The following is a 25,283-nucleotide window of genomic DNA, read 5'->3' on the forward strand; positions in this document are numbered from 1 at the left end:
TAGGTAGCTTTGCTTTGGTTGATCGATCAAGTTACAATGCTTCTTTGATAGCTAGAAAAATTATGTTGACATTTTTATCACCAAATAGAAATTATTACCACTTGAAATAAACGACCATCTTATGACTAACTAGAGTAGAGTGCTTAAATTTCAACTGCAGTTCTGCATCTGAGACCAATGCAAGTCAGAATTATTTCTCAAAAGATACTGGCAAAATTTATCGCCTATCACAGTTTCAACCTCTTATCAACAAAACTACAAAAACAAGGAAAAAGAAGATAATAAAATAAAATAAAAAAATTAAATACCGCTATTATCGGTGATTACTTAGACCACTTTTCAATTTAAGACGCTTGTCAGTTTAAGTGAATTTACTTTAAAGATTACTTAATTAATGTATTTACTTAGTTAATGACACAGACACGTGTTGGCTCAGGGGATAGAGTTTTCATTTTCCAATTAAGTGACCCATGTTCGAATTCCAGCCGTGGCTGATTAATACGAATTCCCCACCGGCTTGCACCGACCACATTGCTGACGTAAAATATCCTCAATGGTAGACGGATCATGGGTTAGAGTTCCCCTGCCGTCGGACTAACCGTGGGAGTTTCTCATGGTTTTCCTCTCCATTTACGCAAATGCCGGTTAGTTCCTTCAAAAAATCCTTCATGAAGGCAGATTTTTCTCAATAGTTAATCCAGGAGTTCCCTTGTCTTCTGGATTGGGTTCAAAATTACAAGACTACGGAGTTGAACATTAGTCGTTGTGAACCCAAAAATTGGGTCGACTGTTCAACGACGGTCATAAAATAAAATTAATGCCACACAAAGTGAAACTACAATTTCATCAGTAAGAATTTAATATTTGGCTAACAATAATGTGTGATGGAGTATAAAAAGGCTAAAATAAATTGTATATATACTGCTCCCTTTATTATGTAAAAAAAGTTATAAAACATATTTTTTTAAATTTTTGTTTCGGAAAGTTCATTATCAACTCATCAACAGGAACTCACTATAATATTTATTTTTATAATCGAACAGATTTCTATTTATTGAACACCGGATAACACCGATATAAGAAAAAATTTACCATATTATAATCAATAAAGTAAGCCATAAAAGTTGTACTTAAAATTATGAGTTAAGTAATTGAAGTTAAGACACGAATAAATTTGTTATTGAATTATTTTAAAAATAAGTGAAGATTTATTTAATATTTCTAACTTACGCATACTCACAGTATTTAAAATATGGAAGTAATTTCATTGAAATAAAAAAATTTATGGCAGGAAAATTTCTAAAGAAACTCAATTAGTGTCCAAAATTTATCCAACAAAAGTAGTATAAGTTTAACCGGTTGCCTTAATTGACATTACGTTTTTCTTAATTTTTATTTGTTTATTTATTTATTCAAATTTAGTTTCGTTATTTTTCTAATTAACCACCACGACATGTTTTAATAAAATATTAAATACAGCGTATTTACTTTTATTAAAAAAGAATGTATATATTATTTATAATTGTAAGCATTTTTTCCCATTTTTTATTATAAGAAAAAATTAACTTTATTTGTTTTGATTGAAAAATTTAAAATAACTTTTAAATAATAGCAGATATTTTTTTAAAATTATATATATATNTATTTGTTTTGATTAAAAAATTTAATAACTGATTTTTTTTTAAAGAATTATATTGTCAAGAAGACAACATTAAATGATCCAAATTACTTATCTTTATAAATTGGCAGCTTTTTAATGATCAATTTTATTTCAATGCCAGTATTATTAGGTTTCTGAACTAGCTAATTTCTTCTCTAGGTAGGTAGGCATTTTATTTACGTCGCACTAGAGCTTCACAATGGGCTATTGGCAACAGTTTGGGAAACATCCATGAGGATGATCCGAAGACATGCCATTACAATTTCTATACTCCGCAGATGGGATTTCTCTAAAGTAAAGTTGAATGACTTAAAAAAACATGCTACATGACATTTTGAAAACACTAAAATTTCTAGGTTTTACAATGTACAAAATTCAAGATCAAATTACAGTAAAAAGTACCAGCACTCAGGTCACCGGTTTCTATTTACTGTAAAATACATTTTAACTGAAATATTTTATGAGAAAAAAAATCTGATTTACCTCGATTTTTACTGTAATAACTACCATAAAATCCCTGAATCACTCTCACTATTTATTTAAAATATATATTAGAGTAAAAAAAACGGTATAATATTTTACGATGAAATGGATTTTATGATGCACCCAAAGTGCCAGTATTTTGCACCGTAATTTAATCCTGAATTTTCGACTGTGTAGAACATGCTATGTGAAGTATAAATATTTAAGTAACTTAGAGGGAAAAAATGTCAAGCTTAATTTTCGAAATACTAAAATTTCTGGATTTCAGAGCATGTTATGCAATATGCTGGAAATAGGTTGAATAACTCAGTGGAAAATCATGTTAAGTGACATTTTGAAATTGCTTCATTTATAGGTTTTAGAACATATTATCAGAAGAGCAGGAATTATTTAAATATCTTAGTGGAAGAACATCTAAATTATAATTTCGGAAACATTGAAATTTTTAGGCTTTAAAACATGTTATGAAATGCACTGAAAATTGGTTGAATGACTCAGTGAAAAATCATGTTAAGTGACATTTTGAAATTGCTTAATTTATAGGTTTTAGAACATATTATCGAAAGAGCTGGAAATATTTAAATATCTTAGCGGAAGAACATCTAAATTATCATTTTGGAAACATTAAAATTTCTAGTTAAAATCTATGTTGGAACAAGCTATGAAATATACTGGAAATTGGCTGAATGACTCAGTGGAAAATCATGTTAAGTGCCATTTTGAAATTGCTTCATTTATAGGTTTTAGAACATATTATCGAAAATTTTTAGGTTTTAGAATATGTCATGAAATAAAGTTTGAGAAGTATTAGAAGTTTCTGGTTGCCTACATTATGAAATATTATTTTATTTAGCCAAGTCTTTAAAAAAACCGTTTTGCGTTTATCTCTCTACAATATTTTAAACAGAACTTTAAAACCTCACCTAACTACTCAGTTAACTAATGTGTTTTGAGATTAAGCTGGACATTTTGCTTACAATATGAATCAGTAAACATAAAATTCTAGATTCCCTTCAGAATATTCTAAGTTACAGTAGCTTAATTGACTTAATCCATTTTCTTTCCAATTTAAAAATAATTGCAACAAAGCGCGATATTTTGAAAATTTATCACCATGTTTACAAAGCCACGGTCTTATGTAGCAATTAATGCATCGCAAGGACGAAAACGCACCACCAAGGCCAAGGATATCACCGGGAACTCGCACTAATCGCATTCACTGTTAGTTGTAATATAGGAAACGTCACAAGTGAACGAATAACAAAAGAACTTGGAACACAGAAAAAAAAATTACTACAGGGACCTCAATTAAAATGGTATTTGTTAAGCGGAGAGGATGTCACGTGATCTTCAATTCGTGCCCTATGCCATAAGCTCCATTCACTATCGTGCAATCGTCCGGTTACTATCCCTGTTTACAGGACCCGGAATTTGGAGGGACTGAAGCGAAATATACATTGTTTATAGTTTTTCCTGCCGGACTTCCGTCTTGTCGTAGTGTTAATCTTTAAAACAGGATTGAATGCATATTTTACGTGCCCATTGGTCTTTGCCTGTTTGGATCTAAGTTGCTCCAAATCACCTCATCGTATTTATTTCTCTTTTATCATCTAAAAAGGATCTGATTTTTCATTTTGATAAAGGTATGTAATATTTCTGTATAGTTATGTAACAATAATATTGGATAATACTGGATTAGTGCTTTCGGCCATTTTGGATTATAAGATTTGTTGTATTGTTCTAAACGAAATAAACGACTTTAAACTAAACAACTGGATGAATATAATGGGAAATTCAAATGTTTTTCAAGTGTAATTTGTTAGATTTGGCCAGTCATGTTTAATACACTTCATAATACACACAAAATCTTTGAATTTGTTTTTCTTATGATTGCACTTTGTTTTATGCAACAAAGAAAACCAAACAAGAAAGTTTTATCGTATACATTTAATTGTAAAACATTAACGAGACGTCCAAAAATGTTACTTTTTTAAATATATTTATAGGATCACTGTTAAGGGTAGACGGAGAAAAAAATTCTGGTAAAATTAACTATTCTATTTAGCAAAGTCATTTCTGGTTAAAGAAAAAAACCTAATTCTGATAATAAAATCAAAATATACAATATTTAAATGGTCATATGGAAACGATTTCTATTCATATGGGAACGATTTCTGTTCATATGACAGTGGTTTATTGGAAATTCTGGTTTTCAAAATTATAGTTCTTATAACCCGCAACATTTAATAAAAATACACAACTGAACTGTAAATTTACCTGAATGAATGGTTTTTATACCATGCTCTATGGTATTATGATACAATTACTAAGTTTTACCCCTTTTACCAACTTCTAATGCTCATTATAAAACGATATTTTATGGTTAATTTTACCAAAATCATTTCATCAGCACTTCGGTAAAAAATACCGTTCTTCTTAGTGCTCCCATAGAGCCAGAAATACGATAAATTTTACCATGTTCTGGTAGTTTTTGATTATATCTGATCATATAATCTCAATGTAAAACATTTGAAGTTTTTTTTTATTCAGTAACAAATAAAAAAATAAGTATATATAACTGAAATAAAAATAATTTAGCAAATTGAAATATCCATGAACATTACATTTCCATATTTGGGCAACCTAAAAATTGGTTTTGCTTTTGTAAATAATTTTAGGAACAATGCCGTATTAACGAAATACCAAAAACAGCATCACCCTCTTTTTTACATATTGTAACATCATATTCTAAATTTTGAGTGATTTCTTTGGTGAGACAAAACCCTAGTATTACCCCTAATTTTACTAATCAGATTCCTTATATTTTTGGGAACCAGTTTTGTGTTTCATAGAAAAATCAACTGTTGCTACTTTTAAGGCGAACTGCATTTCTTCTTTTAGTGCTAAAAAAGGCTTTAAAAATTAGTGAACCAAATAAATGTTTTTTATCAATATATTTTTTAAATAAATTTTTATAATCAAAATTTTGATTAATTTTAATTTCATTGCAGCATAGGATCTACAAACTAAATTTTAAAATTCTGTTAACTATAAAAAGATCAAACATCATTAAAGGGTAATTAAAACGCCTTGATATTATCCTTAGCAATTATTTGCTACAACAATTTAAAATATTTTTACTGAATTAAATTCGGAAATCAGTAGAACAAGCTAAGTTAGAATTATACAGTAATAATCACATATTGTATTTTTAAGAGCAGAGTATGTTTAGAAAAGCGTTTTCTATGAAAAAGTTTCGAATCTCTTAATATACATGATGAGCTCTGACTAGCAATGAAAAAACCGGAAACTGCTTATTTCAATGAAGCAAAACTTGGATAAGCAATACAAGAATACTAAGCAAATACTTGATTATAGAAATGTATTATAAAAAATTAAAAACTTAGGATTTCCCTTTTTTTCTTAAAAAAAATTGAAGCAAAACTTAAGCGTTTACACAGCAACATTATATTGCTAAAAATTTCTGATAAAAGTGGTTAAATAAGAAATTATTTAAACGTTATTTCACCATACTCAAACAAAACAGTCAAATAGGCGTTAAAAAGATGGTAATCAGACCGTTAACTACGAGGAAAACCGTTTTTTAACTGTTTTCACCTAATACGGTTAAACAAACTGAATTTTGTAGCACCAACTAAGCCCACCTATAAATGCCACTTAGTTCCAAGCAACAGCGTACATGTTACAGCTGTGAGGGCTAATCTGTCTCTTGACCGATAGAACAGGATTCAAGTCACAGCGTTGGCACCACAATATTTCCTCCACTTACCTTAACACATGAAGAGTTTTCAGTGCCCTGCATTCTCCAATGACTGTTACCCAACGAACGGCCTAGCTCCTATGTCCAGTTGAAATTCTTTTTTGCCGTTTTGAAGTATTATTCTGGTTATAAATGGTTAAAAAAACGGTATAATTTTTCATTCGTGATTTTATAACCAAAACTAGTTGTAAACAATGTGAAAAACGGAAAGCTAAAAACTTTCTTTACCGTAAACTTTACGGTTATTCAGACAACTGCCGGTTATTTTACCATAATTTCGGAAGGAAAATTCCATCAGTGAAGGGTCAAAAAATTACGCATGAGAATAAATTTTAATTTAAGGAGTGAGTCTTATCAAATGGTCTCCAAATTTTCTTTTTTTTATATACACTTTTATGTTAAAATTTTAAAATTGGGAGAATGAAGAAACGGAAAACTCTGAGTCTTATCAAATGTTCTCCAAATGTTCTTTTTTTTTCTACACTTTTACATTAGAATTTTAAAATTGGGAGAATAAAGAAACGGAAAACTCTGAATCTTATCAAATGTTCTCCAAATTTTTTTTTTTTTTTATCTACACTTTTACATTAAACTTTTAAAATTGGGAGAATAACGAAACGGAAAACTCTGAATCTTATCAAATGTTCACCAAATTTTCTTTTTTTTATCTATACTTTTACATTAGAATTTTAAAATTGGGAGAATGAAGAAACGGAAAACTCTGAGTCTTATCAGATGTTCTCTAAATGTTCTTTTTTTTTATCTACACTTTTACATTAAACTTTTAAAATTGGGAGAATGAAGAAATTAAAAACTCTGAGTCTTATCAAATGTTCTCTAAATTTTCTTTTTTTTATCTGCACTTATACATTAAACTTTTAAAATTGGGAGAATAAAGAAACGGAAAACTCTAGTAATCATTCAAGTTTATGGTAAACATTATTATTAAACTAACACATTAGCACATAAGTTTTCATAAAAAAATATAGAAATATTTTCTAAACAAAAGAAACATTGCAAATGAAACGATAGCTTGATATATGTTTTTTCATACATATTTTCAAAATTAGATTTTACAGCTACACGTGCTTGCTTATATAAAAGTAATTTTTTTTAAGTATCTAAAACTTTTATCGAAAACACATTTCCAAAATAAATCCAATACTTATTCTGGCAATTTTTTTAACAAAATGTTTTGAATTTTTATAAGTTTGCTTTTGGTGCTTATTGTACCCAATCGAGGTTTTCAATCTTTCCTTTTTAATTGTGAATAATTTTTAATTTTTACGTTAAAAATGTAATTTTCATATTAAATTTGGAATTTTTTTCGTGAATTAGAAATTGATTCAAAATGAAACAGAATTGGTCCCTATAATTCTATTTTATTTTACATGGTTAATATCTATTAATATTTTAAAGAGAAAGAAAAGCATTAGTTTATGATTAATAAAAGAGAAAAAAAATCAGAACGGGAAACAGATGCGTTGTTTCCTTGAATTCTGAATTATTCTCATTGTGCTGTTACGGAAATGGAATGTTTAAATGATCAATTCATGATCTTTAATTGATCACGATAAACCATTCTTGAAATTACAGAATAATTTTCTTGCAATATACTGTTATAATGTTGTTTTTGCATGATTTTCAAAGACATCAGAAAATAATGAAATTTAATTTATTAAAGTTGTTTTTGTAATGATTGCTTTCGTCTGCTTAATGAATTAAATTGCTAAATGAATCTAAAAATCATAGTTTAGGATAACTTATGCCTTAATAATTACTTCGAAATGGAATACATTTTATGTATTCTTTCAAAGCTTCTTTCTTCTTCTTAAAAAAAGAAAAAAATTCGTAAGAACTGGTTGGCAAATAACATTCCGTGTTCTTTTCCTATAACTTATATTCGGCATTAACAAAATATTTTTTCTTTGACTTGTGTATTTTACGTTAGTTTGATTAGGATCACCTTAACGCTTAGTTTTTTTGCATCGGTTACAGTTTTCATTTGTTTTCTTAAAATAATTAATCTTAACGATTTTTACTTTATTTGTCATGTTTTTTTTTCTCAACTTTTCTTTAGTTACGTTTGGAACAAAGCCATGACATCCCTCTAAAGTTGATTTTGTTTTTATATCTTTTTAAGTTCTTAAGTGTTCTCTTAAAAAATTTTAGTTTTTAAGACTTATCACCGCTTTTTTCAAAAGTACAATATTTTGTTTTAAAATATGTAATCTTATAATTTTATGGTATAAAAAAATTATAATTTTATGGTATAAAAAGACGAAGACACATCTAAAGACAGAAAATTACAATTTTATGTCAAATTTTATCTTTAGATTTCAGTTTTTACACACTTTCTCAAAAAATTTCAAATTTTTAGAAGTTATTTTACATGAATTCACTTGTAACAAAAAGAGCCTACACTGTGAAAAAGTTCCAAATCGAATTACGGTACATGCACTCTGTGTGCATCTCATCCGTAAAATCCACTTTTACTGTAAAATATTACATTGTAATTTTCACAGTAAAATTTATTTCATTAGAGTGTTTTAATGATTTTTCGGTAATTATTATAGTAAAAAATACTGTATATCAGATTTTTTGTTCCGATAAAATAGATTTTACATTAAAAAGTAACAGCACCTTGAGTGCTGATACTTTTTATCTTAATTTTATCCTGAATTTTTCTACAGTGTTCTCATAATACATTTCTGTTTTATCTCCGTAAATTTTAAGATTATATCAGACAACAAAATTTTAATAAGTTTGATACAACTCTCCAAATGTTATAATGACAATTTTTTTAATTGTTTCATTTTGCCTACACTATTTCCACCTTTAAATTTTAATTGCAATATTTCTTCATGATTTTCTTTTTTCTCAAGGGTGGTCTTAAACTATCTTCCCTTTTAAATTATACACAATTATGAAGAAGATGAGACATAATTATAAAGAACCTAAACTCTGAATATTTAGGGCTCTGAGTAAAACAAACACATCTTAATTATGTCTTGAATAGCACGTTAATAGAGATAAATAGTTTAATATATAGTGATTATTTAGGTGCGGTCACATACTTTACTGCCTCAGTATACGTAAAGTTATAAGTGTTTTATTATTTTATGTTGCAATTATCATACAGTTTTTCACTGGCCTTCTCTTACAAAGCGATGGAAAACTATTCGAAGTATTTTTAGATTTTTGAAACAAAATTAACTCCGCTGGAAATAACAATGCATAATAAATGGATTTATTTCCTTTTTCTCTTTATTTTCCCGTTCAAAATAAACATTTGGCATAAATTTAATCTTTCTTAAAGAAAAACTAATTTTAAGTTTAAAGCGTTACTTTTTTTCGGGCATTTCTTATAGGCAATTTTCTTAATAATTTTATTAAAAATAAGAACGAAATGGAGAATTAGAGAAAAATTCTTGAAGTATAGGATTCTTTTACAAATATTAAGTGCAGAAGGGCATTTTATCATAGTAGTGGTAAAATGTTTTTTATATATTTAAATAATGCATTTTTTTAACTTCTATAAATTGAATATTTATTTATAAGAAGTGAAGAGCTCAAATAATTTCAATAATATAATATAATATAATGTAATGTAATATAATATAATGTAATGTAATGTAATGTAATGTAATGTAATGTAATGTAATGTNATAATATAATATAATATAAAACATTATAATCTTAGAAATTTTTGCAATATGTGTTGCTTAGGCATGAAAATAGAGGGTCATTATTATTCGCCTATCGATGATTCCTATTAAGTACATAAATATGTATTATCAGCATAAATATACGAAAACTTAAGGGCAAAAAATAAGGAGAAGTAAAAATATTCAAATAAAATCATAATTTAATCACAATTTACAACTTAATATTATAGCACAGAAACATTTTAACATTCGACATTCTTTTATAAACATATTGACATATGATACATAATTAATATTAAGCAAACAACCAAACCAGTACTAAGAATTTTGAAACCTTTTATGAAAAGTACTAAAAGTAAATGATAAATTCATCTTACAGAGAGTAATTTTGTCTAACACCACAAAGGGGTGTTGTAGGTGTTAAACTCAGAAACGTTAGAACGCTTTCTTTTAAACTATAATTGTCAACTTCACCCAATCAATGCCGCTGAAAATGTGCTTCATGTTCCTAAATATTTAATGAAACATTCACGAAAATATGCATTTAAAAAACTTAAAAAAATTGATATTTTTAATTTTTGACATAGAAACTATTTTTATTTATGACTAGTTATTTTTAATTTCCTTCACAAAAACTTTTTTAACTTGAGTTTTTTTTTATCTAAACTTAAATAATTATAGTTAGGATTGCATATACTAAATTAACCTTTAATTATTTATTTTTAAAATTATGCATCAAAGGAAAAAAAACTGTTTCAAAATGCTTAAGGCCACGGATTCTTTTGAATCTTAAAATATAAACAAATCAAAATGAGATACAAAAGAAAAAACAAAATATACAAGTCTAAACCCTAAAATAGTTGCTTTTTATTTTAAAAAAAATTTAACATTTGGGAGACTTGTATTTTAAAAAATTTTAATGCTTATGCAGAAATAAATATTTTAAGTATTTGAAAAACACATGGTTCGTATGCCTTTTAGTTACTTCTGCGAACGATTTCCATTTCTGTGAACGAATTCTTTCATATACTTTATTAAAATAAAGTTAAAGTAAGAAAAATTGGACCAAAATGACCTTGATTCATTGGTCATTACACATTTCATAACACTTCTCTTAAGTTCTGTTCATCTAAACTTACTAGTTGATTGTATTTTGATATTCATGTAATTAAATTTTATTTTTAATGAAGTTTTCAAGTGGCTTGCATCCGATGAAAATAACCAAATGAATCATAAACCCAATACTGACATACTCTTAATGTATCTTAATGCTGTTTTTTTCAGAATCTAACACATTTATTGTAACGGAACGTTGTTTTTTGAAGAAAAAAATTAAAACCCGAGGAACATGATTGAGCATGCTTGAAACCTGATAAAAAAAGTAAAACTATAATATATAAAATCATACTAAAATATTTTTAAATTTTTAGTGCATTTACATAAGAAGAAAAAAAATACAAGCTATACTCCAAAGGCATATTACCTTCTTTATTTGCACTCTACCACCATGCGTTAGATTTGAATATTTTTTAAATTTGTTACCATCTTAAATTATCCGTATTATTGTATAAATTAAACCTTTCCAAGTTTTATTCCACGATACTAAGGTTCATCTTAACAGGTTCTATGGTTTATTTTTATGTTTTCAGGTTTTATGGTTCATGTCTATATAGCTCATTTACAAAGTCATTTACATGGTTCATTTTTATGTTATGTTTTTTTGTACAATTTTTATGTCCATTTGTATTTTTCTTACTACACTGTTGGAATTTTTATTCTGAAACTGTGGTAAAACAATCGGCAGCAGTTTGCCCATCCAATGAACCACAAAGTTTATAGTTAGAAACATTTTTTACTCTTATAGTTTTGAAACCGTTTATTACTGGTACGGTTAAGAAACCGTGAGTAAGAAACTAAATGGTTTTAAAACAGTTTACAACTGGTACACAGTTAGCAAACCGTAAATACGAAATTAAATAGTTTTGTAACCTTTTACAACTTGCATAGTTTCTAAACCATAAAATTAAAACCTAAACGGACAGTGGAGCTCTATGGATATTTGCGTCATTTATGCGCGAAGGAAAATTTCGTATTCCAACAGACGAGGGTTAATGAAGAGTGCAAGACTCTGAAAACTCTTCATGAATTGAAGAAGTATTTCGTATTCCAATAGACGAGGGTCAATGAAGAGTGCAGGACCCTGAAAACTCTTCATGAATTGAAGAAATATTTCGTATTCCAATAGACGAGGGACAATGAAGAGTGCAGGACCCTGAAAACTCTTCATGAATTGAAGAAATATTTCGTATTCCAATAGACGAGGGACAATGAAGAGTGCAGGACCCTGAAAACTCTTCATGAATTGAAGAAATATTTCGTATTCCAATAGACGAGGGACAATGAAGAGTGCAGGACCCTGAAAACTCTTCATGAATTGAAGAAATATTTCGTATTCCAATAGACGAGGGTCAATGAAGAGTGCAAGATCTTGAAAACTCTTCATGAATTGAAGAAATATTTCGCATTCTAATAGACGAGGGCCAATGAAAAGTGCAGGACCCTGAAAACTGTTCATGAATTGAAGAAATATTTCGTATTCCAACAGACGAGAGTTAATGAAGAGTGTAGGATCCTGAAAACTCTTCAAGAAGTGAATAAATATTATGGCGTCAACGCTGGGAATCGAAAGCCTATTCAGCCGACTATGAGATTGAGCGATTAACCCTCTCAGCTATAGTTTATACCTAACAGCATGGAACTAAATAGCTTTATAAGGTGGGCTAGTTGGTGCGGATAGAACTAATATGGTTGTTAAACCATATTAGGTAGAAACAATCAATAAACGTTTGAACGTTGAAAATGGTTAAATAACAATTAAATAAACTGCATTTCAATCCACTACAATTACCGAGAAATTTCTATGATGTTTTAAGTGTGAGTTTTCATAGTTAGGTATTGAACGAAAGTTTCAAAGAAAATTATACAAAATATTTGAGTTACGGAATTCTCAATAATTATCTTTGTTCTTATACACTTTAGGGAAAATCTTTGGATAGAAATTGTTTTTAAAAGTACATATTGTTAAGCTAACTAAATAACATGTTTCTTTTGAAAATCATGAAAAGGGAGACGATAATTTCCATGAAAATTAGAGAGAGAAAGCCTTTTATCAAATACTCTCTTTTTTCGGTGGTGATGTCATTATAATGAAAGCTTCCCGTTTTGTAACTTAATCCTGTTTTATTTTGATTAATTTATTATGCTCAATTGACGAATGATTAAATTTAGTAACTACAACTTATGTCATCGAAAATGTTTCTTTTTCATCGCAATCTATGTTAAGGAAATGTAATTTATTCATTGCAGTGATGTTAAGTTTGTACTCAATTTATGTTTATTCATTTACGAATAAATGTACTGGTATTGAAAAAAGTAACAATGATAAGTTTTCAATTTTACCATCCCTTAAAAATTGATTTTAATTTCAGTTGACATTTATTGTAAATCATTTTATATTCATTCGTCAAACGCAAGACAATAGTTTTAATATTTTGATAGTATTTAGGATAAAAAGTTATTATAATTCACAAAACAGGATAAAAAGTTCAGCTAGCTTTAATTCTTTTTTATAAAATTTTAAAAAAGAAAATCTACATTGTTTAAAAATATATCAAAATTAAACCGAATACAAAGACTTCTATTAAAAAGTGAAAAATATGCCAACTGTAAAAAATTCTGGATCAAATTACGGAAAAAGATACCGGTGCTAAGGGTGCATGTACTTACTTCTTACCGTTAAGTTCATTTATACCGGAACATTTTTACGGAAAAAAAAAAATTATTACATATGTTTTTGCTTAAAGTATTTCTCAAAATAAAATATAGATGGCAGCATAAAGTCACGTGATTAGTAACTGTTAATTTTTGTTTTATGTATATTATTTGTAGTTTAGTTCTCTATGTGTTTTGTTACAATAAAGTTGTGTAATTAAAAACCGGCATGGTAATTTCTAAGTGATAATTTTCCCCGAGAAGAATATCCTTTTACCCACAATCCTCCAACATACAATAATTTTTACAGCATTAATTATCGAAAAATGACGGAATCACTATAATTAAATAATTATTACTTTAAAAATTGTTGTGTTACATTTTACGGAAAAATTAATTTTACAGTTAATGGATTTTATGGATGGTGCACGCAAAGTGCTGGTACTTCATACCGTAATTTGATCCGGAATTTTTTACAGTGTGCTTTGCAATTATGATACACTGAGAAAAAAGCATAGTTAAAACTGCAGGAATTTGGTAAAATTTGCCATGTTTCTGGCTCTATGGGAACATAAAAAAATTAGTTATTTTTACCGAAATGTTTTAGTAATGATTATGGTAAAATTAACTATAAAATATGCTTTTTATAACGTGGGATAAAATTTGTTAAGTGTGTTAAAATTTGGAAATCGTATGATGTCTTAGAACATAGGATGAAAACCATTTATTCGGTAGTGTTTACTCCTGAGTTATGTATTTTTTCACCAAATGTGCGGCAATTATAACTAAAATTTTTAAATCTAGAACTTCCGATAAACCATTACTGTAAGAACGGAATAATTTCCAAATGAAAGATTTAAATACGATATATTTTAGGTTTATTAACCCGAATTACGATTTTTTAACTCGAAATGTTTTTAGCATACAGTACGGTAATTTTACCCGAATGTTTTTCCCAACAATGCTTAATATATTGAATGATCATTAAAAAAATTGTCAGCATATGACCCGTTGGCGAGAATGGAATAAAAATGTCTGTAAAGGTACGCATTCAAGAATAGAGTAAAAAAAAAAAGTATATCCAGTTCTCATGGTTATTGATTAAGTAACAAAATATTTAAATTTTCTGGTAGCAAGAAATATTTTTTTAATAAAAATATGATCCTCTAAAAATAAAATTTAAAGGCTATTTTTATTATGATTGCGGCAACACTTGACATATGACATAGATGAAGAAACATTTTTAATATGAAATATTCGATGCATCAGTTGTAGCATTTTCCTCTCGTTATCCCTATTTAGTGACATCATTATTCGTGATATAAACTATTATTTCAACTCTATTAGAAGTTTTTTTCCCAGGAGGATCAAGTTTTGTGGAAATTTTTTTTTTAAAATTTCGAACTTGTTTTCACTGTAATTGTAATCGCGAAAGCTGGATAATCATATTTAATACTAATTTTAAGAGTGTACCTTATAATACCTTTATGCTAGGATTTATGTTTCTCACCAGGAAACCGTATGATGGCAAAATTATTTATTTATCACTCAGGATAATGCATAATTATATTGATAAAAAATATAGTTTTTTTTTTAAATAAATGGTTTTGACATTGATGTCGCACTAGGCCTGTACTAATGGCCTATCAACAACAGTCTGAAATTATTCCTCAATGATTATCAGTTGATAATATAGACACACAGCCATAATTTAGATGAGAGGGCAGAGTGTGGGAGTACTCACCCGGCCTCCGCACCACACTTCCTAACCGTCCGAGAACTTTTCGCGCTCTAAATGTATTAAAATTTAGAGCTGTCATTAGGTCAGAGTTGAAATATTTTACATGATTTAAGTCATATCTTTTCTTGATATTCAATATTATATTTTCTCGATATTACTTATCAATTATTTGCATTATTCAATTTTAAATCTTTTCTCAAAATAAGAAAGAAAGTAAAGCTGCGTAAACACGATGGATTGAGATTAATGAAAAGCCTAAGCAGTATGTCGAGAGGAAATTTCCATTTTCAAAAACATGTTATGGTCAGTTAGAAATACTGGTTATCATACTGTCTTTAATGAAAAACTACCTGGAAAAAGTTACGTAAACAAATTCTAGATAGTTCTATGCCTTTTACAGTTAATTTAATCGAATTTAATTGCGCGTGCTCAATGTGTTCATTCAATAATCATTAGAAATGGGAATAAGTATATTAATTTGAAATAAAACAAACATTCTGCATTTATTTTCTGATGATTGCATACATAGATATGTGCAATTTAACTTTTGTTTATGGCTGTGTTTATTAAAATTGTATTGATTTTTTTATTTTTAACCTGGTTTTAAATAAATTTTTTTTTATTTCGATGGAATGTAGAAATTAGTTTTAATGTGGTCTTCATTTTAAGCCCGTGTTTTTGTTTTAAGTCGCAACGTAATTGTTAAGCAACTGTTTCTCTTTACCTTTAGCGGTGAATAAATTTTTTTTTCAATGGTTGAATCATTTCAACATTTAGAATGAAAACAATTATGCTTCTAACTAAGGTAAGTGATATCCACTTGCCACGTGGCGACTAAATAAAATAAATTGGCTCCCAAAAATTCGCCACTTATTCGCCACCACCTGTTTTAGTCATTTGACACCCCATCCTAAACACTCCTTAGTTTCTGAAATTGCACACTGCTCCGAGAAAAACGTTTATTTTTTTAAAAATTAATTTATGTTTATTTTGTAATTAAATGTTTGGCAAGATGTATGGTAATGAATTTCCTGTAAGAAATTTTCAAAAAAGTCAAATTTAAACACAATTAAATTCTACCCATACTTTTTTCTATCTATTTAAATGGAAGGATTTTATTTCTTCAATATCGTCTGCAAATTTGATGTTCTTAACTTCCTTTTTTTTCTGCCCCTTTTTTGACAGTTTGTTCAGATGTGGCGTGATTTGTTTTTTATTGAGGCTGTGAAGTAGAATTCATTATTGACGAAATGAAACTCATCAGAAAGTAGGGGAATATTTGATTTTGTTTCTTTACGGAAAGATGAAATGGGAATACAAAAGGCCGGTGCAGTATTTCGTCTTTGGCTCACTCGTACGAAATGACAATGAAGCTGAAAGGGGAATGACAAAAATAGTAAATAAAACCCTAAAAGTAATATTTCTAAAAAAAGGTTTAACAACAAAATTTTTAAAAAAAGAATGTTGCAATTTTTGAATGATTTTCTGGAAAAATAGAAATTGAAAAAGGCAAGTCGAATGCAAACGATAATAAAAAAATAACTGAGGAATGAATATTACTGCACAGAGGAAAAGCTGAGAACAGCCGTTGAAGAAATTCTGATCTTAATATTTCATGTTTAATCAAGAAACTTAATAGTTAGTTATTATATTTCATTCCGATACGAAGTTTAAAATTTATAATTGGAAAAAACAAGTCTAAAATTGAACTTATTATATATTCTTTTTCCCTTTTTTAAATATCATTTCTTCTTAAGACATGATATGTTTTAATAATAACATGTATAATGTAATAAAATTTTTTATAATAATCTTGAATTAATAAAAAAATTTTAAACTGAAAAAATATTTTTATAACAATTTAAAAGCAAATTTATTATTAAGTACTTTTAACGCAAAAATTAACCAATGGAAAGAAAAAAGTGGCCACCAGTAAATTTATCTCTAGTGACCAGCGTCCACCTGATAAATTTCCCAGTCTTGACGTTTGTAACCAACTTTAAATACGAATTCTTCAATAGGGACAACAGAACGTGTGGCTCTGTACTATTAAAATGTACATAAATTTGAAATCATATCACTGCTATACATTTGAGGTTTAAAATTTTTCTATATTTAATATGAAATTGCGATTGCTTGTTATACTGACAAAATGACTCAATCTCTAAACATATTTTTCTTTATCACGATGATATACTTTTATTTCCTTTCGTACAAGTACATTTGTTTTTCTAACAAGAATGAATTTTTATTGTAATTCGCTCAACATGTTCACTCAACATGTTTTTATCTAGTAAGATTACTTTCATTTCTTCGCATAAAAGTTCATTTGTTTTCTAACAAGAATATGTATTTTTTTCATCAAATTCACAATGTAACTTCTCTATTTTTATCACTCTTAAAAGAAACTGTAAAAACTTGAAACTGGTTCTAGAAACTAGTCCTAAAAAATATAAATTAGTGTAACAATTATGGTGTTTAAAATGTATTCCAAAAAACTATTTTCTACTTTTCTGTTTTGATGTAATAATGACAATTTGCTGCTGGAACAGATTGAACTCTTCTGTTATTCGAAATAATAATCACGTAGTCACATGGTAGAATTTGTGTTATTATATTACTACTTTTAATCATGATAAATTATTGCTATTACTTGTAACAAACTAATATTAACATTTTTACAATAATTGTTACTCTATGCAACATTCTTGTATGCTTTTTCTTAATAGTACTATAAAGTAATGACATTTTTGGTTAAAATAAATAAGGTAAATAATAAACATTATTTTGGTAAACAAAACCAAAATATATGGTATTTTAGTCTATTCATTTGGTAATTTTCGTTTACATGGTAATGGTTTACAGGAAATTCTGTTCTTCAGAATTATAGCTCTTATTACTACATATATAGTAAAAAAATACAAAACTGAAAAGCAAAATCAACCGACTAAATTTTTATATTTGCACTTGTGCTGTTTTATGTTACAAAGAAAAAAATAGAAGAAAGTTTATCGTATACATTTAATTGTGAAAAATTACCGAGTTGTTCAAAAATGTTACTTTTTTAAATAGATTTATAGAATCACGGTTAATGGTAGAAGGAGAAAAAAAATCTGGCATTTAACCATACTATTTGATAAAGTCATTTCTGGTAAAAAAACAAAACAAATTCTGATAATAAAACCAAAATAAACAATATTTAAATGGTCATATGGTAACGATGGTAACGGTTTAACGGAAATTCTGGTATCAAAATTATAGTTCTTATTACCCCACATTTAAGAGTAATACAAAACTGTATTGTAAATTTAACTGAATAAATGGTTTTAATGCCATGTTCTAAGGTATCATGATTAAATTTCCAAATTTTATCAGATTAACCAAAATTTATAGAGTATTATGAAGATATATTTTATAGTTAATTTTGCTAAAATAATTACTAAAACCCTTCGGTAAAATAAACCGAGCGTTTAGTGTTCGTATAGAGCCAGAAACACGATAAATTTTACCATGCTCTGTTAGATTTAATCACACTTGTTTCCTCAGAGTAAACTTGAAAAAAGGTATATTTCTTAACGTTTATCCAACGTATATAAATTTTGTAATTTATTACATGCCAATCAAATAATAATCACATTTTTAATATTCGTATTTTACTCACGCACATACATTTTCATTTTTCTTCTTCATTTAATTAATGCACAGTGAGCAAAATAAAAAAAAGGAACTTCCCTGAATAACCTTTGACTTCATATTCTAGACTCAGTCTGTATCTTCCGAAGAGATGACCTCAAATATGCTAATTAATAAATGCAGACTATTTAAGTTGCGAAAACAAACACAAAAACATACTTCCTTTGCAAAAAATAAACATTTTTTCGACGGATTCGAATTTCTAACCAGACTTTTTCTGGAAAAATTCTCGCTTATACATGCGACCGATTTCGCTTAAATTTTGTATTTTCACATGTTAAATTAGATTCTTAATAACGGCAAAAATTGTATGCTTAACAAATCAAAAATACTATTATTAAATAAAATAATAAAAAATAATAAACTTTCACTGAGTGATGCTTATTCTGGGAAAGTACGTTTTTGTGTCTTATTTTGTAATTTAATCCTTTGACTACCAACGGGACTCATTTGTCCCAACAAATGTTTAAAAATTACTAATGGGGTGAAAAGCACTTAGAAACTCATTGTAATATGTCCCAGTCGTAGAGTCGAACCAAGTATACGTGTTTCATGTGTCAAATATCCCCTAGATGGCGCTAAAGAGTTTCTTGCATGAAATAGCATTGTGATTTTGAGCTGGGACAGATATATCCCACTAGTATTCGTCATTGAGACAGATATATCCCACTCGTATTCTTCATTGGGATTGTTATGTCCATTCATATTTTATTCATATTTTCTCAAATGAACATAGAAAAAGGAACAAATATGAGCTGCCCAATGTGTAATGTCGGGTTAGGCAAAAATTGCTGCACCCTGTATCCATACTATGTAAAAAAAAGTCCGTATAATAAATTTTTCCGGAATGATAGATTTGCTTGTAGTAAGTCGATCACTACAGGTGGGACATATGTATCCCACCATTAAGTACGGCCGGGACATATATGTCCCAGCCTCTAAACTGATAACAGCTAGTCAGAAAAATCCCAAATACTAAATTTGCCTTATTTGTGAACTATTTTGTCCTTTTGAATAATAAACGGGACCAAATAATCATTTTTTAAAATTCGTAGTCGAAGGGTTAAAATTTCGTCTGCAGTAATTAATATTTTAGGTCACCCCTTGAGCCATTAAGATTGAGTCTTAGAACGTGAAGATACGATCAAAAGTTATTCATGATCCTTTTTTTCTGCGAGCTGTGCATTACCATTTTATGTTAAGAAAAAACTACAAATAATAAATCTAAACACAATATAATTTTGCTGATAATTTTTAGAACTTCTCAATTAAAATGGATGAAGTGGAATAACTGATAAAAACGAATGAATTGCTAAAACACATGGAAATTATATGCTATCAAGTTGATAAAATGTGTTAAAGTATGATTCACTGAGTGAGAGAATAAATTAATGAATAAGTGAATATGTAACCGTTCACCTTACCTAGCTAATCAACAAAAACTCGTAATGAAATCAAAATTGTCTCGCATTTTACATAGGCAATTTGCACATTAGTGGCTTTCGTATCTTTAAAATTCAAAAGTTTGACCTAAGCTCAAATAATGTTTTGATTCTTTTCATCATAATTTTTTAATTGATTGATGATTGATTCTATAAATTATCTAATTTGTTAACTTGATTGTTTAGGTATCCTGAAATAAATAAATAACATTATGATAATATACGAGCACGGGAATTTTGCTGCTGTTGCAGCAAGGATCTTATTTTATCGAGCGCCTAGTAAGAAATGAGCAGATTATCTAGATCAGTGGTTGTCAACTGGCTGCCCCGGCCATTTTTTGGAGGCCAATTTTCATAAAGAATTTATATGAGTTTAAAACAGTTTTCTTTCGTTAAAAAAAAAAATCTAATTTCTTCGTTTCTGTAAAATTTAATATACCAACGGTGCAAAAAAAAGTTTTTTTTCTCAGGTTTTGTATCCAACAAAGTATTTAATCAAATACAAAAATAATCGTTCATGTTGCTCTTTTTTTTTCTTTCTATTTTTTTGAATATAACTTAGCATGTGCGTATCTGACAGTAATATTTAATGTTTCTTCAAACATAAAAGAGTCCTATATAAAATTCGGAAAAAATTGCGCCCCTGCCATTTGACTGGTGTACTTAACTGCGGCGCCCGGGCCTCATGTAAGTTGGAAACCCCTGATCTAGATAATTTGTAGATTACTTAGGTATTTTGAGAACCGAAACAGCTTTCGGAACTTTAGCGGATCACTCTCTAGACTGTTAGAAATTTCTCAGAAAAAATGTTTAAATAACAATTTAATTAATTGCTATTTTACCATATTCAAACAAAACAGTCAAATAACCATAAAGAACATAGTATTCAAACTATTAACTGGGAGAATAACCGTTTATTAACTGTATTCACCTAATACGGTTAATCAACCAGAATTTTATCGCTCCAACTACGCCCACCAATTGAAGCCACTTAGTTCCTTGCAGATGGATGCATATTGTAGCCGAAAAGGCTAATGTGTCAATCTTATGACGGGAAGACCGGGAGTTCGAGTTCCAGTGTTGCCAGAGCAATACATCCTTCAAAACATGAAGAGTTCCCAATGTCCTACACTTCCCAATTTGTGACACTGTATTATTAGAATATGGTACTCTCATTCTCGCAAATATGACAGCACCATAAAGCTGCTAAATTATCTCCAATATCCAGCAAAAACTGTATTTTTACTGTTTTGAAACCATTCTAGTTATAAATGGTTAAAATCCCGTATTAGTTTTATATTCATGACTTTTTTTACCATGCTAGTTGTAAACGGTTTCAAAACCGTAAAAGTAAAAAAATTTCATGGTTATTTTAACCTATCTTTACTGTTATTTTATGTGATTATTATTTTAAAATGAAAATTCTAACCGTGTAGTTCATCAGCCCTTTACATAGATAGATAATGATAGAATTACTAGTTTCTACGCTTTACAGATAAGAAATACATGTTTTTGTGTAAGTAGAAAATAATAAAAAACCTGTATTTTAAAATGTTTTATAAACATATTTTATGTAATTACCAAAAAGTGTCGTTATTTGGGTAAATTAATAGTTGAATGAGTTTTAAAAGTCAATAAGTGCTTAATAAATGCAGCAATTGCTTCATATGCTTACTTAATACGTTTTTTTTCACTTCCTAAAATATTTTTGTGATCACTACAAGCGGAGTTTATTATATTCAATTTTGATTTTGTTGATTCTTGTTTGTTTCTTTTATTTTGTTGGTTAGAAGAGCGCATAAATTTAAAACTGGAGCTTTTTGTCTGATGTCTTTAAGAGCGGAATTTATCGTAATATTATCGCCAGTTAAAAATTATAACCAAACAAAATTATGACTACATTCCAATTAGAAATTGTAATTGTTCTTCTGTGTTATGACAATTGAAATTTTAGTTTATAATAGCCCGCTACAAACAAAATGTATCGGCATATTCCTGATAAAAAAAATTATCGTCCATAAGAAATTATAGTCAATAAAAAATATCATCATTGAAAAATTTCGACCAATATCCGACTAGCTAGAGTGATAAAATTTCCAATGGAGTACCATGTTTTACGATAATCTAAGTTTCAATAGTGTCCTAAGCGTTGGAAACAGATTTTATCGTCATTTTATTGTAAAACAAAATTTATCGTCAATCAAAATTCTAATAATTTTTCGACTAGCTAAAAGTCTTTACCTCAGCAGGAGGCCTGATGAATATACTATAGTTTTAATCACTTTCTGATACTTACAACAGAATTTACCACCAGTAAAAATTCGGACCATTTTCCAAATAACTAACTAGTTTTCAAATCTCATCCATAGCTCTGCGCTTTATGGAAATACAAGTTTCAATCCTCTCTAGTGCACATGAGCGGAATTTATTGCTATATTATCATATGTCATTTTCACTACTTTTTGACAAACTAGAATGTTTGGGCTCATGTCCAAGAGGTCGTGGGCTTGATCCCAGCCTGCCAAAGACTCCTCATGTAGTAATGGTGACTGATGCAAGTGAAATATGTCGAGTCGCATAGTCCTCCATGTTCCCATGACAAATCAATACCTCTGGGGGTACTGATCCAGAAGTTTCCTTGTCTTCTGGATTGGGTTCAAAATTACAAGGCTACGGAATTAAACATTAGTACTCGTAAAACCAAAATTGGGTCGGCTGTTCAATTACGGATATAAAATATAAATTAGAACTAGAATGTTAAAACTCTAACTAAATCACATTTCTGGATAAAAATACAAGTTTTAATGGAATCTTGACTCTACAATACGTCTTTTGCTGTAATTTTATCACCATATAAAATTTAGTTATGCAATCAAAACTTTAATTAGACTTAATCAATTTAAGTATACTATTACTACCGGAGTAGCTAGAGAGCTCAAATTAACATGACCATAACCATAAATTAATGTGATGCTCGTAATCTAAAATTTTATCTTCAGTTTTTTTAAGATTCAGGAGATATGTCTGTCGAATCAAGGCTAACTGCGGAACGAGGGGAAGTAGTGTAGTGCTGTTATCTGTGAAGGAGTGAGAGTGATGAGAGAGAAATATTTTTAGGGGCTAACTGGGATCGAACCCGAAACGTCTGTATCCGTAGGTTGATGCTGTCACCACCATTGAACAGGGAGTGTTCCCTTACTTTGAAATAGTTTGAATTAGCAAGACGTTTAGTTCAAAGGTCAACTCTATTAGTTTTGCTGATATTCATTGCAATTATGGGCTATGGGCAAGGAAGGTGGCTACCTTTATAAATAAACGGTCGATTCTATTAATTTTGCTGATGTTTGTTACGATTACGGGTACTGGACTTTTTTTCTCTCGTTGAAGTAAGCTTTCCTGATAAATTAGCGGTTAACTCACCGTATTCCTTAGAGTGTCAGTGTAAACGAGTCATTAAAATTAAACTTTACTACTGATATTCTGTCACCTTTCTTGAAAAATAATTTCTTTCGGATGCCAATGTCTTCTGATTTTTAGAATAAATCCCAATTTTCATGATGGATCACAAAGAGGCATACGTTTAATTAAAGTTTTATGAATAAGTTATGTGGTGTTAAAATGTCAGAAATTGAGATTTAACCATCCTTTTGAAAGACTTTAGCTCGGTTTGTCAGAACAGAATAATCCTGTTCAAAAGTCTCTGTCAGCAAAATAGCTTGGGCCCTAATTGGACCAATATTCACGAATCTTGGCTCAATAAGGCTTCTAAGGGCCGTCAGTTTTCTGACATTGGCCCACTACAATTATTAAACATCAATTCACTAGTATATAAGACATGCTAACTTGAGTCAACCCTGAGGTAGCTTTTGATACATGAAGGTTGGCATTGTCTAATGGTCTTTCAACACATTGGTGACCCGGGCATGATATGATCCCGACTACTTCGATGTATGATACATATTGAACAGTTGACTTGCTATTTGTAACTGCATCCTCACACTGTTGCTTCTCAGTCTCATTTACACATATAAAGGTTCCTGCACACACTCGACTGCTAATAGCAATACAGGATAGATTATACACACAACCATGAACTTGAGTTCTTATGGCTAAAGCTCAAAAACCCGGTGACCTTGCTCCAGCTCTCCCGATCTTTCACAAATACAGCATTNACCCGATATTTTACAGCTACTTTACTACCAATATCGGCCCTGTACAGAATTATCAGATTCACCCGATATTTTACAGCTACTTTACTACCAATATCGGCCCTGTACAGAATTATCAGATTCACCCGATATTTTACAGCTACTTTACTACCAATATCGGCCCTGTACAGAATTATCAGATTCACCCGATATTTTACAGCTACTTTACTACCAATATCGGCCCTGTACAGAATTATCAGATTCACCCGATATTTTACAGCTACTTTACTACCAATATCGGCCCTATACAGAATTATCAGATTCACCCGATATTTTACAGCTACTTTACTACCAATATCGGCCCTATACAGAATTATCAGATTCACCCGATATTTTATATTGATTATTCAGTCAATAGAAATTATACAATCAAAAATTATAGGTCGATATTGGCCCTATATAGGACCAATATTGAAAAATTAAGACATCCTAATTTTGGCCCCTCTGTGCATGCTCGTATCGGAAACATATTGAGCCAATTTTGAGCCCAACTGGGTCCAAGGTAAAATTATTGCTAGGGGTTCAATATTGGCTTCTGAAGATTTTTTGTGACATTGGAAGCAAAAGATCTTCTAAAATAATTTTGCTATTTGTTACGATAAAAATACTTGGTTTTAAACGTTTTCTAAATTATTTTTTCACCCTGTAATTTCTGGCAAAATTTATTTAAAATAAAATGATTTAGTTTAATGAAGAAAGAAACGCGTCTTTACTTTTTATACTTACTTAAAGATAAAAGAAAAACATAATTGTTTGAGAAAAAAATTAAGCTTGAAAACGAAGGAAATAAGAAATAAAACAATTAGTTAAAATGAAGTTTAGATCTTTATTAAAAT

The 25,283-nt window shown here is 29.0% G+C and overlaps 1 protein-coding gene across 1 annotated transcript in view; it reads left to right on the top strand.

Moving 5' to 3' along the window:
• The first annotated feature begins 3,361 nt into the window (after positions 1-3,361).
• LOC107449343 (excitatory amino acid transporter) overlaps positions 3,362-25,283 on the top strand; it is a 101,101-nt gene continuing 79,179 nt past the window's right edge. Inside the window, exon 1 of the mRNA XM_016064843.4 lies at positions 3,362-3,786. The gene's annotated coding sequence lies outside the window, so the exon portion shown is untranslated. The remainder of the gene's footprint in view (positions 3,787-25,283) is intronic.

This window comes from Parasteatoda tepidariorum, chromosome 5 (assembly GCF_043381705.1).
Source record: "Parasteatoda tepidariorum isolate YZ-2023 chromosome 5, CAS_Ptep_4.0, whole genome shotgun sequence".
In the NCBI taxonomy this organism is placed as follows: domain Eukaryota; kingdom Metazoa; phylum Arthropoda; class Arachnida; order Araneae; family Theridiidae; genus Parasteatoda; species Parasteatoda tepidariorum.